Source organism: Ursus maritimus (assembly GCF_017311325.1).
Source record: "Ursus maritimus isolate PB19 chromosome X unlocalized genomic scaffold, ASM1731132v1 scaffold_X1, whole genome shotgun sequence".
In the NCBI taxonomy this organism is placed as follows: Eukaryota; Metazoa; Chordata; class Mammalia; order Carnivora; family Ursidae; genus Ursus; species Ursus maritimus.
The window spans coordinates 21,075,984-21,094,882 of NW_024423319.1; the positions used below are offsets into that span (position 1 = coordinate 21,075,984).

The 18,899-nt window shown below is 43.4% G+C and overlaps 1 protein-coding gene across 1 annotated transcript in view; it reads right to left on the minus strand.

Annotated features, from left to right (window-relative positions):
• AFF2 (AF4/FMR2 family member 2) overlaps positions 1-18,899 on the minus strand; it is a gene marked incomplete at its 5' end in the record, with an annotated part of 301,462 nt that overhangs the window by 37,263 nt on the left and 245,300 nt on the right. The window lies entirely within an intron of this gene.

Sequence of the window (18,899 nt, forward strand, 5' to 3'; positions counted from 1 at the left end):
CCCCCCCCCCCCCCGCCAATGCAGCACGAGGGCTTGTGGTCTGTGCGACACAGAGCCCAGCATACCGTCCCATTCCGTTTCGTTAGAACCAGGCCTGCATGTGGCCAAGTTCCCTGGGTTCCGTGACACTGCCTTCCGTCTCGGGAAGCCGAGCCTCCCGCATTCTGCGTGACCACCTCGAGCCAAGGGTGCGCGCCTTCCGGACAGAGACAGATACCGATGCCACAGACCGAAGCGTAGCCTAAGGTTCTTAATGGTCCCATGCTTTTTTTGGTTAAGGTAAGTTTTCATTTTCTATTGCCATCTCGTTCAGAGACCCAGAGGTTTGTCACGGGGCCGTGATCTCAGCTATACACAAGGTATAGTCCTCTCACCAAGGAGGGGTGAATTCAACCCCATTTTAATCGGAGAAAACTGAGGTCCGCGGGGAGAGAGGCTTGCCTCTGCATGCTAGCAGGTTGGAGAAGTGAGCTGGGAACTCCAAGGCAGGGACTGTGAGAAGCATTTTCACTGCCGGGTGCCTAGCCCCCAGCACCGAGGGGACCACAGTCACATTTCTTGGCCTCCTCCATCCTAATTTTTGTAAACTCTTTGTAAAACGCTTACTGGGAGGTATGATCCTAAGGGGCCAAGCAGGTCTAATGATTGATTTCAAATGTGTAAAGCTGACCAAGCAAAGCATTTGAAAATTGACACCATTTGCCACTCTGCCTTTATTGATAATCAACAGTCTTCCTGACTGATCGTTTGCTCCCCCGCCCATAACAAATCAGCCCCCACTGCCTCTTGGCATGTCAGGCGATGTCCTCGCCCCCTGTCCTCGGGCTCACTGTGAGAAGTGGGGGTCCAGCCTCAGGGGGCGGTGAGGACATTCATCTCCCCCCGTCTCAGCAGCCCAAGGACTCTGGAGGCACAGAGCATCAGTCCTTGCCTGCCCCACCCCATGCCCTCAGCAGCCCCTGTTTCTCTCCAACAGTACAGCTCTTGCCCCCTGGCCTGTAGCCACACTCGGCAGCTGTTTGCGAAGGAACAGGATCCCTTTTCAGCCAGCATGGGCCCCTTGTCAGTCCCTATCCAATGCAGAGAGCCCTTTCATTCCGTGTGCCTTGCCTCCCTAAAGACTGCCCCTTTAATCTCCCAGGTAGGTATTTTCTTTCATATAGCAAAGCTCATTTTAAAATGCTATCTGCTAAGTAAATGCTATCCAAAAGTACATTTCTCTGCCAAATACACCAAGAGATTAGGGGAAGCAGAGGAAATAGGGGACTGTATCCCCTGGGAAAGCGCTGCACACGTGTGTGTGTGTGTGCACGCATGCACGCGTGTGTGCGTGTGTGTCCCCGACAGTGGGGGCAGGGACCTACAACCCAACGCTCTCCTTCCCTTTTGCAGGTCTCTCCCTAATGGCAGTAAAGACTCCGTATTTATGCAAAGTACCCTCTAAATCTAATCAATTGTTTTTGTCTTTGGTTATTAAATAAAGACTGGGGGAACAGATTTAATGAGACCAATCCAGACATTATGCTAACTTGGCCTCAATTCCCCCCAAGTAACATTTCAGGTCCAGCCCGGAGCAGCCGCAGCCCTGAGCTGACTGGCTGCTGACTGAGATAAAATCGAACTCATGCTCACGTTTATGATTTGGAAGTGAAAAGCAGTTTTCTAGTTTTCTTTCATATCTGTGCATTAATGTCTGGCTTCTCATAAGACTCCGTTCATTCTAATGTTACCAAACTCGAGTCTAGATTTACTCTGGAATATTTCTGGATAGCGTTTCCATTTACTGGATTATATTTGAGCAACTGCTGTAAGAAAAAAAACAATCCCAGGGATTATTCCCCTAAAACTGAATGCACTGAGGTGATAGACAGAAAGCACAGATGTTTTATTTCCCAGAATAAAGTTATTCATCAGCTATGCCACAATAAAGCTTTACGGACTTAGTTGGAAACTTGTATACATGCGTGTTTGTACATAGGTGTTCCTTATCCAAATCCCTTTGAAGGGGAGAAGAATTCTGGTGTTCAGATTTTTTAATTTTAACAATGTGAATATACCATATATATATATTATATATATAAAATACTATATATATACATATAATACCATATACATCTATATAATACCATATATATCAATATATATAAAAATACCTCAACTGGGATCTGGGGAAGCATCCCTTAATAAAACTCACTGATATTGCTATAGTAACATTAACAGTAAGAGGTCGGATTCTGTCATAAAATGTGTTTGTCTCAAAGTTCCAGAAAACGACAGCTCTCAGGACTTTTTCAATTTCAGAGTTGTGATTAAGGGATTATGGATGTGGACAGAAACCACATATGAAAAACGGACTGTAACTATATGTACAAGTAAATATAGATAGATATGGATATGAAATAAAGACTCTTTCAAACCTCAGAGTAACCTTGACTGAGACCCAATAAAATGAGACCTGAAATTATTTTCCCTAAGACTTCTTATGGCTAAATCTATTGCTGTGTTCTCAGGAAGAACCCCACGGCCAGTCAATATGGACAATGTCCCCTAAAGGGAGACTAGTGTAGAAAGAACAGGAAGAGGCTCATCAGCTTTTCATACCCTCCCCGATGAACACGGGTGCTTGGGGACGAGAGGGCAGGTGGACTTGAATTCAGAGAGGGTACTAAGAGGACTCCAACTGGGGGTGAAGGACCTGAGGATCTTAATGAGAAAGAATTGCTTTCGCTGTGCAGTTGCACAGTTGGAAACAGGGAGGGCATAACAGTTGTTTAAAATGGAAGCAAAATTGCTCTCGCCTGTACCTCCCTCTGCCTCTATTATCCATCTGCTGCTCCCGGGCTGGCTGGAGAATCTGGCTGCACCCAGCCTGCAGAGGAATGTAAGCCACGTATTTGAGCCTGTCCGACCCTCACTTCCTCTGGGCCCACCTTGCACGCAGCAGTACAAACATCAATATGAGAATGACTGGCCAAGGACCACATTCTTGTCTAGAATCCATGGTGGAACTTTCGAGTGGGCAAGTCATCAGAGTATTTCACTTACGGGTCTTCGCTGAGACCTGTTAGCTGTTTAGCTAGTTAAATCCCCCCTTCTGCTACATTTATTTTCATACATCGCCAATTTATTCTCCGGATGTGTATTAATTAAAGTGGCTATGAGTGAGGCTAGCCCACGTGATACTTGGTTCTGCCCAGGAGATGAGGGAGTAATGTGCAATTTACACATTCTTCATTCACCAAACTGTATTAGAATTATTTCCCATGCACCATTTCCTCTCATATTTTAATCAACTGCTTTTTAAAAGAATGCTAGTGGTTACAACAAAGATAACGTGTTATATTAAAAATCATTAACATTTGATATATCAAACCATCTACTCCATAGTCTGTAAATATTACAATTGTACTCTATGACTTCACCCCAGTGTAATAAAACTTCTCAAAGGACCCACATTTGTAGCAACTTCAAAGTCAGCGGCTCGACCTTGTCAGAGATCTGATTCTGCTATTGTGTTCATCAGCATGAGCGGTCTTCAGTGAGTAATGAAACCTCGTTTTAAGCCCAACTCCATTTAGTAGGTCCTCATGGTCAGGGGCCAGACTGAGGGCAAAGGAGCTGGCTTAGCAAGTCAAAGACCCTAGCGGGGAAAGCCAGGGTTAGGGAAGGGGATCAAAGAGGAGGCCAGTGGGACAGAAGTTTGGGAGACGTTTACGATGCCTTGTCCAAGCAGGGTTGGCCCTGATGTGGAATGCTTGAGCATACCAGGGTAGAAAGGTGGGTTTTAAGTGGTAGTCCAGGGCACCTTAATCTCTAGACATGACAGTCTCTCTATGCTTACACTGACCAGGACTCTTCTACAATAAAGGGGCTCAGTTTGTGATACCAGAAGACGGAGTTGGAAAGCCGTATGAAGACACTGGGACGACTTTGCCTGGAGAAGATTGTGGCACAGGGAGGAGGAGGTTCAGATGATGACGGTCTTCAAAAACCCAGAAAGTCTGTCCTGTGTGAAAGGGGGTGGGCTCATTCTGAGGGCCTCCCAAGGTAAAACTGGGCCAATGACCTAGAGATCTAGTTGAGAAGATCTCACCTCAACAACAGGAAAGGCTTGTAAAAATCTACAGCTGGGGTGGCTTAGTCTGTTATGAACCTGACTCTTGACTTCAGCTCAGGTCACGATCTCAGTGGCATGAGTTCAAGCCCTGCATTGGGCTCTGCGCTGGGTGTGGAGCCTGCTTAAGATTCTCTCTCTCCCTCTCCCCTTGCCCCTCCCTCCTGTGCCCTCTCTCAAAAAAAGTCTACGACCGGCCACAGAAGGAAGCCAAGGCTTTGTAGGCTAGTGAGCTCAATACCTATAGATGACCAGGTAGCCGGCAACAGAGAACATGGTAGACAGGTCCCAAGTGGGGTCGGATGATCTTTAATGTATTTTCCAGCTCAAAGATTCTGATCCTTATGAAAGTGTACAAAGGATTGTAAGGGGGACTTTTTAGGACCCTAGGGGGAACGTGTGGGGATATGTCCGCACAATCCAGTCTGTTCCTTAAGGCAGCTCTGCAGTGACCTGCTCCTGGCAACACTTTATCAGTCACAGAGCTCTTGTGTGAGCTTCAGAGGATTAAGGCTGCATTTCTGTAGGGCTATTTTATAAATCAGACTTTTCACTAATTCAGATTAACAGCCTCCAGAAAGCCAAACATCTGCATCGGTGCTGATTCTAATCCTAATTTAACTGTAAATTCCTTTCTCGGGAGATAAACAGGGATGATGAATTGGCCATTCTGCTCAATCAAGCTGTGTGGGCATCAAAAAAAGAAAGGTTCCAGAACGGATGACAACTTAGTGGTGGGAAATGTACCCGGGGAGGGTCCGACAAGCAAGTCCCGACGTACTGATCTTGGCAACATATTTGGCACGTGACCAGGATGTGCCAAAGGCATGTAGCGGGAGATGTTTGATGGGGAGTCCTGTTTTAAACCCGTCTTTAGTTGAGGCTCGTACAAATTTCATCATCATGACCCTTTTCCAGTTTTATAGGAATGAAACGTCTGTCTACCAGATAATTTGAAATGCTTCCATATTTGAAGTCCTCATTAAGTTGTAAAGGGATGTCCCTGAGGCAAAGGAATCGACATTTATTGCTGACCTTACCTCTCTTCTTCATTTTCCTCTCTGAACTCTGGGTTCCAGAAGTGGAATGCTATATCTGCTAGGCCACTAGGGGCAGATACTCCAAACCCTGGACCTATCCCAGCCACGGGGTAGGACGAATCCATTTTTAGTGTGAGTCACTAGTTTTGACATGTATCCTACCCACCCCCCCGGAAATCCAATAGCCCCCTTATTCAATAGGAAGTGTATGCAGAAGCATAATACATAAAGCAGATAAGGCAGCGCTGTCTTGGCGCAAACAGACGTCGGGCAGAAAGTGGGTAGAGGGTGTTGCCAGCAGCATACCCTAGCATATCCTCCTCCCCGGTGGCCCCGAAACACAGTTTGAAGGTAAAATGCTTCGTACCCCAGTATTATCACCAGCAACTCAGGATCAAGCGTCTTTTGTGTTATCGCACTAACACTGTTGATGAACGGGTAAGCGAATCAGTGTCCAGTTGTTAGTTGGGCTACACTGGAGATAATCTTTGTTCAACATGTGCACACTGGGTATCTGCCCTTTTGTTTGATCCTGGTGTTTGGAACGGGATCTGCTCAACTTATTTGCAAGGAGTAATAAGGTGATGCACACGCATTCACTCTTACTCATTTTCATGGGCAAGTTACTGAACATGACATTGTTGAAAGCCCTGACTGACTAAAGAGATCTGTGGTTGGCAAATATGACTCCCGCAAGGATGTCCACGTCCTAAGCCCTAGAACCTGTGAATATGGTACCTCGTGCGGCAAAAGGGATGTTGCAGATAGGAATATATTCAGGATTTGAGATGGGGAGATGATCCTGGATAATCTGGGTGGCCCCAGTGTAATCACTGGGTCTCTGGGAGCCAGTGCTCAGTGTCAGGAAGGCACGAGGAGATTACTCCTATAGCAATGGGCGATGAACTTCCATAGAAGCTGTAAGTCAATCATTTGGAACTTTCAGAAGAACTGGAACTGACTGGCTTTGCATGTGTTCCGATCACCAGCAGTTAGTGCCTCTTTGTCCTAACTTAACCTGACACCTACTTCCTTTCTGAGGTGATACTGATGACTGATTTTGGCAATGGTTTTTCATAATTACATTTGATTTGCAACCAGCCATTCAACCATAATTACATTTGGTTAGCCTTTTTTTCTTTTTAATGATTTATTTTATTTTATTTTTTTATTTTAGAGAGAGAGAGAGTGGGACGGGCAGGGACAAGGGAGAGGGAGAGAGAGAATCTTCAGCAGGGTCCATGCCCAGCATGGAGCCCAACACGGGGCTCGATCTCATGACCCTGAGCTCATGACCTGAGCCAAAACCAAGAGTCAGACACTTAATGACTGAGCCACCCTGGTGCCCCTTGGTTAGCCTTTTGGGGCCTGGCCAGCCCCAGGCCCCTGTCTTCTTTTCCTGCCTGTGGCCTGTCTCCATTTTCAGTCTATTTCACACATCTAAATAGCTATGTTTCCTCTACTGCTTTTTTTTTAATTTTAAAGATCTAATTGGCTAATAAGACTCATGAATCAGGCAGCATCCTATCTGGCTAATAGAGGAGAGCTCCCCCCATACTAGTGTTAAAGAAGTGGTTTTAATCTAGTGGGAAGAACATGGAACTGCAAGTCAGATGATCTCTGGAGTGTTACCTTGGATACTTTATCATCGTGTGACCTCAGGCTAAGCACTTCGCATAGGGTTTCTGATTCCTCGTCTGTAAAATGGGTCTACTATATCACACAGGCTGTGAGACGGCTAAGCGAGTACATTTAGGGGAGGCTTTTCAAATGTTGATGTACACACGACTCGAGCGGGAAACTCATTAACATGCAGGCTCGAATTCGCTAGGCCTGGATGCAGCCTGAGTTCTGTGTTTGTAACGCACTGTTGGGTGAGGCTGATATTCCTCGGCGGGGGGCCAGGTGGAGAGAAGCGAGGCTAAAACCGACATGGGCTATTCAGACATGAGCTGCTGCGGCAAAACATAAATTGGTGAATTTGAAACTGAGGGCAAAAACACACTTTGAGATCAACTGCGGATTTTATGTTTCCATCATTATTCTGTCCTCCTTTAGCAACAGACAAATTGGACCACCTTATGCCATTTTAAATCTAACCTGGTCAAGCTTAAGCCTTCTTTGGGCAATTGTGGCTGAAGAGGTTGTATTAGATTCCTTCTGAGAAGCTTACAACGTTCCTGAGGCCTCCTGCCTGCGCCGGGAGTTGGCCAAAGGCCCGACTGTTTCCTCCGCACGTGGCCTGTGGCTCATCGTGAGGCTCAAAGGCGACTTGCCACTACCCTGGCCGAGGCTCAGGGGGTAGCCACTGCGGGAATGGCCACAGCTGGGACACTCTTACTACTTCCAGAATACTGAGACTTAGTACCAAACAATGTCAAGGTGCAAAATAGTTTATGGATACTAGGGGACAAAGTTCAATGAGCAGTTTTAAACAAATGGAAAACACCAAACCGAAACCAAGGCACCTGCTTCCACCGAGCGCCGTCTGCGGGGGGACAGCACCGTGGGGCTGCCCGCGTGCTCCCAGTCTGGCTGGTCGGCGCCCGTGAATGGGCCAGTGACGTCTTGAGAGCATCACACTTTGCATTTGGGAGAATACACTGGCATTTAAATTCTTCTGGAAATAATGAACAGCCACACAGACTTTTCTGCTATCGGTCAGAGCTGCTTCCATCAAACAGCTGAACAGGTGGCAAAAAATCATAGCCAGCCAAGTATTTTTGTCCCTTTTGCCTTTAAAGTGCATCAGCAAAAATGGGAGCAAGGAAGAGAACAAAGGCAGGCAAGTGACTGTGAACGCCGACTCCCGTGAGCCCTGCTCTCCACCAGAGCAGAGGATGAGAGAATGAATGATTCGCACTCATAACGAATGCAGAGAGGGCCAGATGACAGGAATCTCTAACAAGGCCCAAGCCTTCCAACAAAGAACTTCATCAGTGACAAATCCGACGTGGAGCAGGGGTGCCTTAAACCCGGAAGCCGACTCCGGGCAGGAACCTCCTCACTGTATGCACAGAACTGGTCTGGAGACGGGCATGAGAGCCCAGGCAGTGGACAGGCTGAAGGTGCTAGAAGAGCACAGAGCGGGCTGGAGACAGACTCAGCGCGGCTCCACACAAGCCTCTGCCCTTTTCCTTGCTTGATGGCTTCTTCCTGTTGCCCATCATGCATCGGGCTGCCTCTGGATTTGGGAAGTGGGCATCCCTCTTCCAGTCTCTCCCTAGACTACATTTCTTCTTTGATGTCTCTCAATGCCAATCTCCTTATCAGTACTGTCGCTCCCCTTCATGTCTGATTTGTCACCTGATGTATCACAGATACTTGACTTAGAGGGTAAGCTTCTAAGGCCAGAGGCTTTATCAAACACACACACACACACACACACACACACACACACACAAGCATGCACTCTGTAAATGCTGCGTGCACCTAAGCCACCCTAGAGTAAAGCCCGAAATAGATCTCTGGGAAGAGGGACCCTGGGTACATCCACTGTCTACTGTCTATGTCCCCACGGTCCCAATAGGATACTGTCATCATTGGAGCAACAAGACCAAAATATTTTTTAACTGCAGAGCACTTGATTATGTTCTAGCATTTTCACTCCCATGACCTCCTTTGGTTGCTATAAGAACGGCGAGTAGGGGGTGGATACAACAGGTATCCTCACCCCCTTGGCCACGAAGCTCCACTCTAAGCCAAAGTTGTGTGGCTGGGGCCTGGTGGGGCTTTCACCAGGCTACTGTGATGATTTCGGCCACACCAAGTCGGCTCGAGGAAACGAAAGCAATCGGGGATCCATGACAAAACTCACCCTTGTCGCCATACCGAAAGGCAGCAGGGACACAGAATTAATTCCGAATGCTTTCTTCAAGTGGCCAAATGAGACAGTCTGCAAGAATGCGATGTTGAGACACTAAAGGCCATCGGCGCTCTGTGCTAGCAAAACCGTGCTGCATTTGACTCGAATGACAAATCTCACTGAGTCCAGAGGAGACTTACAGCTCACAGAGGATAACCCTTCCACACACATGAATAGTTTGTGAGGATTAAGTAGGGGAAATTTAAATGTCCTTTATGTTTCACACCATTGCGTCTTTTCAAAAATTGTATTTGTTTTGAAATAGATGATAAACATGATAGTGAATTCAAAAGATACTGAAAGGGACACAGAAAAGTAGATCTTCGGACTCTCTACTGTCCCATCACCCCGTTTTCCAACATTTTTCATGGTTAATGTTTCTTATGATTCTTCCAATAATATCCCCATAGATTCATGAGTACTGATATGTGTGCTTTTAAAATAAAGGTTCTTTTTTTTTTTAATTATAAAAGTAATACCTTAAAAAAACCTTCCTGTATGTGGGATGGCAGGGCATTCGATGAATGGCATTCCAAGTCACATCCATAATTTCTAAAATAAAACTCATACTTCCCTTACTAAATGTCTCTTCATAATAGCACCTGAAATATATTACAAACATCAGCAGTAAAAGACTCAGGTGAATGGCAAACATTACAACTCACAGCCCCGCAGTGTGAAACCCTACCACGAGAAAGAGGCAGTAACGTGACACATACCACGCGGAACAGAAGCCGCTCACACAGCCCTGCTCCGTGGGACTAGGCTGCAGGTTCCAAATCAGGAGACAGTCACTGTGCTTCCTCCATCACAGACACTTCTTCAAGATCTGGTCAACGCATGCTGGTTCTGCTTCCTCACCACTAGAAACTTCTATAAGCCCAGTAATCAGGCTTTGGAACTCTTTGATCTACTGAGACTGCTTTCAACCCCTGCCCTGCCCACTTCCCATTGCAAATCAGGTGTCCTTCCCTTACTCTCCTTGACCTCGCTCCCTGTTGGACTAAAAGCTTTGACTTCTTTTGTACTTGGTCCCAGTGACCATGTACAACATGAGAGCTCTTGATTTCAGAATTCGCAGTGACCCCCTTGCAGGTGGATGTGCTCTTCTCTACGGGATTTGCTGAGCTCTATCTCCATTGTCACCCTACCTTCGGGCCAGTTTTGACTACTCTCTCTTTCCAGCACATCTGCCACTTTTGTGTCCTCCCTCCTCCCGCACTCCCCCCAAGCCTTTGCTTAGCCTGTTTATTCTGTCTAGAACAGCATTCCCCCCAACCTCACCGCTTGCTTAAATTTTTATCTTTTAAGCTCAAATTCAAATAACATAAGGTCTTTTCCAATGGCTTTAATTCTCCTTGATACCTCTCTGTTCTGATTTCTCTGCACTAACTGCGTCATTGTTTATTACTTAATTATTCTCAAATTATTTCATCAGGCTAAACTTTTGTCTACGCAACTAAACTGTCCATTTCATGATGGCAGGTGCCAGACTTTACAGTCATTTTGTGTATCCTAAGGTGCCTAACGTAATGACTTGTATGTGATTTTCTTGTTATGAAAGACTATTCCAAATGTCCTCATAAGGAGTAGAAAATCTGCACAGAGAAGGTCACCTGGTAAAGAACAATACTTAACTACAAAATGTCTATGTATTGCTGACTCTCAACAGTCAATACTTAGGTGGGCCTGGGCAACACCAAAACCCCCTGAATCATAAGTTAATCTGATGAAAATAATTAAGCAAATGGGTTGCCTGATGATGGATTTGCAATCTTTCAACTGGTTGGATGGATGCTAGCTCATCGCAGCACCTGCCTCTTTCTTCAGCTTTAGTTCCATGGCAAAAATGCAACTTCTTGGGATGGCCATTTTTAATGTAATCGGTATTTAGAACAATAGCCGCCGACGAGTTGCAGAGTGCACATACATGTATGAACGTGAGAAATAAATGGTGTGGCTCTTACTGAAAACGTGTGCTACACATACACGCAGACCTTCCTATTTTTAATTAAAATGAGGATTCCATTACTCCGATTTGTGTGAAATGTGAGCTGCTCTTGTCATATCATTTTGATACATTAACCAGCCCAGTCTACATTGTGCTTGATATTAACTCCCTTTCTACTTGGTGGTTTTTCTAGTGGCATAATTAATTTCCTCATGGAAGAAAAAAATATTCAATCAATTTGGGATTAAATATGAGGTTGAAGGACTTTCACAAAAGATAGGACTAAATCTCCTAGCCCACATGCCTTGCTAATTATGACACACTCACATTAAGAACAAGAAGGTGTTCCCTTCCCATGATAAATGGGCCTGAAAATCCTCCCTAGCGTTTACTATAAATCACAAAGACCATTAATAAACAGGCAGGAAAAAAACGACAGTTTCTACAAGAATTCACTCCCATTCTTTGCCTAAGACTATCAATGTCATATTTAAAGCTGACATCGGAAATCTTCTATACAGAAGCCCTCTAAGTCAAAAAGCCCAGCTATTTTAAACAGAATTTCCTATGCCTGTTATTCTGAATGACAGCAAAGGAAACACTGGATCTTCTTAATCCCGTAATGCTATCTGCCCCCAAATCTTGCCTTCTAGCTAACTGCCTCCCTTCTCATCAATGCTAAATTAAAGGAGGTCAGGCGCAAATGAGAGAAGAAGAGGGGGCCACACTCGCCTCATCTTGCACCCAACTTGCTTTAGACAAAAGTCTGGTCACAGCCACCAGGAATAAGATAGCTGAGCACAGGCAGCCTCCGTCCGCACTGAGCCCTGTATACGGAATGGCAGGGCTTACACCTGAATCTAGATCAATAGCAACGAGAATGGCAATCCCGTATCACAAATGAGCACAGAGCCACTTAAAAGCTGACCTAGAAAGAAATGGAAACAAACTCAGGCATTTCTCCAAGAGCTGGCAGGATCTGTGATAATGACAAACAGGCTGGTAGTAATAAGGTCAGGGTGTTCAGTTTTGTCATTAAGGGGAATCTGTCATGTGGAGAAATTTGTCATGCAGAGAATTTGGGAAATGCAGCAATTCCAAAGAAGGTAGAATTTAGAATAAGAAGGAAGGACTTTAGAAACAGACAATTAAAAATGCCTTGTGAAGCTAAGCCAATTACATTTGTGTTCAGCAGAAAAACCTGGGAATGTGTAGGTCCTGAGAGTTACGTCCACGGCAAGTCACAATTATACAGGGCCCCCTTCCCCCAGCTAAGCCCAAACAAAGGGCCATCGTAGGGAGTTACAGTGAAGGCAAAGCAGTCACAACTTAAGGGCATTAAAACACACAGAACAAGAAAGATATGCTCACTAGCAAAGCACATGAGACATGTGCTTTTAGTGAGATGTTTTCTAGCCTGATGGTATCTCCAATTCCATTGCAGTTTCCAGGACTCTACACGGCTCTAGCTTCATCACGACAAGATCTGGGTACATTACTCTGCCAGTTGGAAGTGTGGGGAAACAAACAAACAAACAAACAAACAAACAAAAACAAATAAAAACTGTTGGGAGAAACATTTTCCAGAAAGGTTATATGTTGAAATGTTTCCTTTGACGATAATTATGTTTCAATATATATTTCAGACAGCTATGCCCAAATTCGAGGTGTCTGAATGAGAGAGAATGTGTGTGCGTGCCCATGTTTAAGTGTGTGTGCCTGCGTGTGAGTGCATGTATGTGCCTCGTGAGTGACAGTATATGTGTGTATACATCTATTAGCTAAAATCCAAGATGGCTAATACCAAGAGAAGTAAAATAGTTTCAGCAGTTTCAGCATCAACCAAGATGGCTGGCTAAGAAGCAAAACAATACTGGGAGCAGTAGCATCCTTCAAGTGAGGTACGTAATATTAATTGTAAAAATAATGTCACTGTTAGCCGGCTAAGGACAGAAATGTTGACTTGTGCAGTACATGCTGGGCATTCGACATTTAACAGAGAAGATATTGTTGCCAGCCAGCGTTGGCATTAACCCCTATCTGGGTTCAAGTTGTGTTTTAAGAGGAGACGCAAACGTACACTCACATGTACAAGGATCAACTATTAAGTCTCATCATATGTTAGTTTTACAAATAATATATAAAGGCAAAAAAAGTCCAAAAGAACTGAAATTTTGGTGGTTAGTTTTCTATCTGTTGGACAAGACTCATCAAGTAGCCAAGGGAAATGCGAACTCTTTCAGTTAGCCGTGAAACTCGTGAACACTGACAGGCTTCCAACACATGGAAACAACTTCAGCGTTTGCCAGCAGATGAATGGATAAAGAAAATGCAGTCCGTGTATTTACAATGGAGTATTATTCAGCCTCAAGAAAGAAGGAAATCCTGCTATTTGAGACAAGATGGGTGAACTTGGAGGACATTATGCTAAGTGAAACAAGCCAGACACAAAGAAAAATATTGCATGGGCTCACTTACATGTGGAATCTAAAAAAACAAAAAGTCCAACTCAGTAACAGAGAGTACAATGGTGGTTACCAGGGGCTGGGCAGTTGGGAGGAAAAGGGACATGTTGGTCAAAGGGTACAAATTTTCAGTTGTAAGATAAATAATTGTGGGGATCTAACGTACAGCCTGGTGACCACAGTTCATAATAATGTATTAGATACTTGAAATTCGCTAAGAGAGTAGATATCAAGTGCTTTCACCACAAACAGAGAAGGTGATTCTGTGAGGTAGGATGTGTGAATTAGTCCGACTATGGCAATCATTCCACACTGTAATGTCTATGAAAATGACACAGTGTACATCTGAAATGTACAATATGTACATTGTAAATGTAAAAAGTAAAAATACAATTTTTATTTGTCAATCCTACCTCAGTAAAGCTGGAAAAAACCGATAGGCTTCCAGTTGGTGGCTGGACAATGATAAGTTCTTGGCATATATAGAATTAACCCACTTTTCTAGTAGCATAGATGACCTAGTAGTACCAATGATCTCTTTGATATTTTCAGTAATTTTTTAAATCTCGTCAAGAAAAATAATAAAACACAGAATTACTTTTCTTTCCTCTTCTTCCTCTTCCTCTGCCTCATTCTGGTATCTTGTGGAAGTCTCATTATTCAACAAAATATTGTCCATTTTTAATGGTCTTTTCTTTCTGAATTGTATTTTAAAATGACTCGAGAAAGCCCATTTTTAGAAATGTTTCCAGTATATGTCTTTTTGACTTATCTGAGTCATTAGAAGGGGAGAATTTCCCCCTAATCCCCCCCCCACATCTCTTATATGCCTCTAATCTATGAAAAATAACAAGTCAAATATTTGAAAGTTTTTAATAGTTATATTTCAAATAGTTCATAGTTAGCTCCATTTTAGGACAAACAGGGAAAAAGAACCCAACTTCCTATAATTTGCATGTTATTAACGTTGCATCTTCGGGAGCCCATCCTGTGGTAATTGTGTTTCCAAATTATACATGATCTGCAAGAGGAGACCAAAGCAACTTTTGCTCTGTGATTTTACTTTCCTTTAATATGATGGCTTATGCGCTGTGGCTTATTCATTTATTGGTCTGATGGTTTTTATGAGTTGTGATTCAACATAGGTTCATTTCTAGTATCGTGTTTTATAAAGATATGGAGAATGTAATATAAGTCTGATACAATTATGGTTATGTGCCACGCAAGACAATACTGTAAATATGAGGAGAGTCTGAAAAGCTGCTTAGCAAAATGATCTTAACATACAAGGCAGTGTGAAAATGTAAGAGGAATCTATAATGACGATGAAGATTAGCCATTTGCTCTCTAACCTTATTTACAGAAGCAATCAGAGGTATTCAGGTCGAGTTAATGACCCTGTCTCCAATTAATTCAATTGTCTACAAACAACACTGGTGCAGGGGCTGTCTCAAAGTCTGCCACGCAGTCTCAGAGGGAATACATAAGACTCCATTAAAAGTGACAATAATAATGCATTTATTACTGAAACACTATTGTATTATAAATAAATTCCTCATGTTAAATTATGCTCCACGCTTTAACAGAAATTCAATTACTGAAATAATAAAAAGATGGTGTATTTGCCAAGTGCTTGGACTATAATTTGGCTGCTTAGTTACCAGTGGTTGGCTGTTTTGCAATTTTTCCTTCATAGACTATTTCTTTTGAATAAATGCCAGACTTTTTCATACAAATTTTATGAACAAGTTGCAAAATGAAATTTTGAGCTTTTGAATCCAATTATGAAAGACATAACTAAATCTATTATTGAAAAAAAATTCTAGTAAGCCCTTTCTGCCGTTGTTCAGAACTGTCTGGTAATTGAGGTAAGCACAGGTGCTGCTCATTATGGACCATTGTGCACCATCTGAATTCTGGGAACTGTGGAATTCAGATGGTTTAAACTCTGTTTGTGTGAATAACAAACAGGCCTGATTCTGCGCTTGTTTGTACAAGCTTGTACACAGCTCATTTGGGACTTCGAAGACACCTGCTTACCCTTTTGAAGCCAAAACAGTATCATTTATGTTCTGGCTATCCTTTCGATAACAATTTTGCAAAAGCAACAGATTTTGTGCTCTCCCTTCATTCCCACCATCTCCTCCACCATGTAGTAACTTCAACACATCCTTGTCTTCAGTGATAGGAAAATTAGTTGAGTCAAGCTATGGCAATTATCCAATGACAGGAGAAAAGAAGAATGAGCTTTTCCTGCGGAAAGATGTCTCTGACGAGCCGACTGGCGGAGGTGGACTGGGGACATGGTTTGTTTGTATTTAGGACAAGATTTTTCCCCTTCGCTCCCTTTCTTTTGCTCCGGGCTCTCACATGTGTCTTTCTAATGTCTAGTCTCACTGTCTTTATTTTGTTCCCTAGCTTTATTGAGATATAATTGACGTATCGCATTGTGTGAGTTTAAGATGTACCACGTGATGATTTGATACACTTATATATCGTGAAATGATTACCACAATTGGGCTAGTTAACCCTTCTGTCACCTTATGTGATTACAATCTGGTGTGTGTGTGTGTGTGTGTGTGTGTGCGCGTGCGCACATGCGTGTGTAGTGAGAACATGCAGGATCTGCTTGCAGTCTCATTGCCTTCAGACGGGTCACCTGAAAGGAGAGAACCTTAGGATCACAGAGACTTGTTTCCTGCTTTCAGAATGCAAAGGAAAAACTACTCTTCACTGTGGTCTCCTCTCCTGTCCCATAGCGCCACAGGCCAGTGGCCGCCGTGACTTCTTCTGGCTTGCCTGACGAGGCTGGAGCGTGCACTTGAGTCCTGAGCTTCTGACTAATGTCACACGCCAACCTGAATATTCTAGCCCTGCAGCAGCTTCTCGGTGCTATGACAAACTTTAATTATTCAATGACTTTGCATTTTCTCTTGTTTTACCGAGGTCTTACCTGCTAGAAAGATAACACCCAGAAAATAGACAGTAATGAAGCAGGAGTTCTCTTGCAGAGCAGAAAACAAATCTAGATCACTCCAACTCTGGGTCTCCCCAACTGCAGCCCCGTGACCCCACCACAATGACTACCCATAAAAGGTGACATTCTAAAGCCTATGTTTGTGAATCCTTACGGTGAGAGTTTGCTTTCATGTGAATGCAGGAAATAGCTGAAGATGTAGGGAACGAAAAATAAAGAGAGGAAATTATGGAGGCAAGATTTTATGCTTGCTGGCACAGCCACTGTGGAAAACAGTATGGAGGTGCCTCAAAAAGATAAAAATAGAACTACCTTACAATCCAGCCGTCCCCCTACTGGGTACGTACCCAAAGATTACAAGAACACTAACTGATAGGGCTACATGTGCCCTTACCTTTATAGCAGTGTTACTTACCGTGACTAAGATATGGAAGTGTCCACAGATTAATGCATGGATAAAGACAATGTGGTATATACACGATGGAATATTATTCAGCCATAAAAAGGAAATATTACCATTTGCAACAACTATGGGTGGAGCTAGACAGTATGATGCTAAGTGAGGTAAGTCAGTCAGAGAAAGACAAATACCACATGATTTCACTCATATGTGGAATTTAAGAAGCAAAACAAATGAGCAAAGGGGAAAAAAGAGAGAGACTAACCAGAAACAGACCTCTCTGTTTTGAATGTATATAGCATTTTATTCAGAATGGTCCCAAACAGGAAATCACCCAAATCTCCTCCAACTAGATAAACGGTGGTACACTCTGAACGGAATATTACTCAGCAGAAAACATGGAACAAACTACTGATACATACAACAACATGGCTGAAAGAAACCAGACTCAAAAGGGTACATACTGTACCATTTATATGACACTCTGACAGATAAAACTCTTGTGATGGAGAGTAAATTGATGGTTTCCAGAGGCTGGGATTTGTGGAGGGGTCTACTACTAAGGGGTCAACTACAAGGGATTTTTGGGGGTGATGAACTGAAGAAATAGACTCTTAACTCTAGAGAACAAACTGGTGGTTACCAGAGGGGAGTGGGTGGAGGATGGGTGAGACAGGTGATGGCGATTAAGGAGGGCACTTGTGACGAGCACCAGGTGATGTATGGAAGTATTGAATCAGTATATCGTGCACCTGAAACTAACGTAACACTGTATGTTCATAATACTGGAATTAAAATTAAAAAATAAGAAATAAAAACAAGTAAATTTTAAAAAGCTTTTAGGCTTGAAGGGTCTACTCCAAGACATCCCAATTCCTGCCACATTGTTTATAGAATCTGGAATATAATCCTTCCAAGTTAGCAAGCACTTTCACTCCAAGCAAATTTCTAGAGAAGTCTAATGGTGAAGCAGAATAGTTAACCCACACCCGTTTGCGAAGGCACAAAGGAATATTACCCAGCGCCCTGCTAACTTGACACTTTGTCACACTTCTATTTACCTTGTCCATCAGGCAGTGTTACGGTCATGACAACGCTTAATAAAGCCAATCAAAGTAGCGATCAGCCAAAGAAAGTCCCTGCCTGTCAGACATTAAATATGACTAATGCGGTTTGACACTGCTCCATAGAAGGCACATTGGAATCTTACCTTTCCTCTTATCGTTATCACAGGAAGTGCAAGGTAAAGCTCTGCAGGAATAGAAATAATTTGGAAACCCTCGTAGACAATATTCTACTGTGTGTCTCATTTGCACTTAAAAAAAGTGGCCCTACAGACCTTATGTACTTTAAAGATTTATCTGAAAGATACATGAAGAAGACTTCCAGCCAAAATAAAAAAATGTACATATTTAATGGAATTAGATCTCTAGGCAAGAAAATGTCAAAAGAAAAGGCGAAAGATTAAAGTGAATGCGAGGTGTTCCTTTCCACAGCTTTCCCTCTTTGATAAATATCTTCTGGGATGTCATTCACTAGAAAGTCATGATTTTACAAAACGAAAAAAAAAAAAACCTGGAGTATAAAATATACTCTCTTTATTGCTGAAGTCAGTTGCTATTTTCTCACTTCTCTCTGAAATCTGCTTTTGTCAGCCAGAGGCCTTGATATTTGCCTTTGTATCTGCCTTTTTATCATTCTTATTGAAAACACGGCAATTATTGTGAAATAGTCAAATTGCAGGCAAGCTTCATGATTATATGGCAGTGGCAGAGCTGGGACTCCGTGCTTGCGCAAAGTTCTCATCTCCTTTCCAGCCTCTAGGGGGAAGTGAGTTCCCCTGACACCAAAGATCACATGATTGGGGGGCTTATGTCTTCACCCGCAACTGAAGATCACAGAGTTGGGAGAAGGGGGGCGGAGAGAGTTGCGGGAAGGTCTGCAATGAGGTGATAGGGACTTAACTTGTCCGTGAGAGCAAAGAGTACTGATAGCACTACCTCTAAGAGTGAGCTACTGAGGTATGGGAGGAGGGTAGGAATATGAAATTTGAACTTGGAAGTATATGAGAATGAACAGATTCCCTA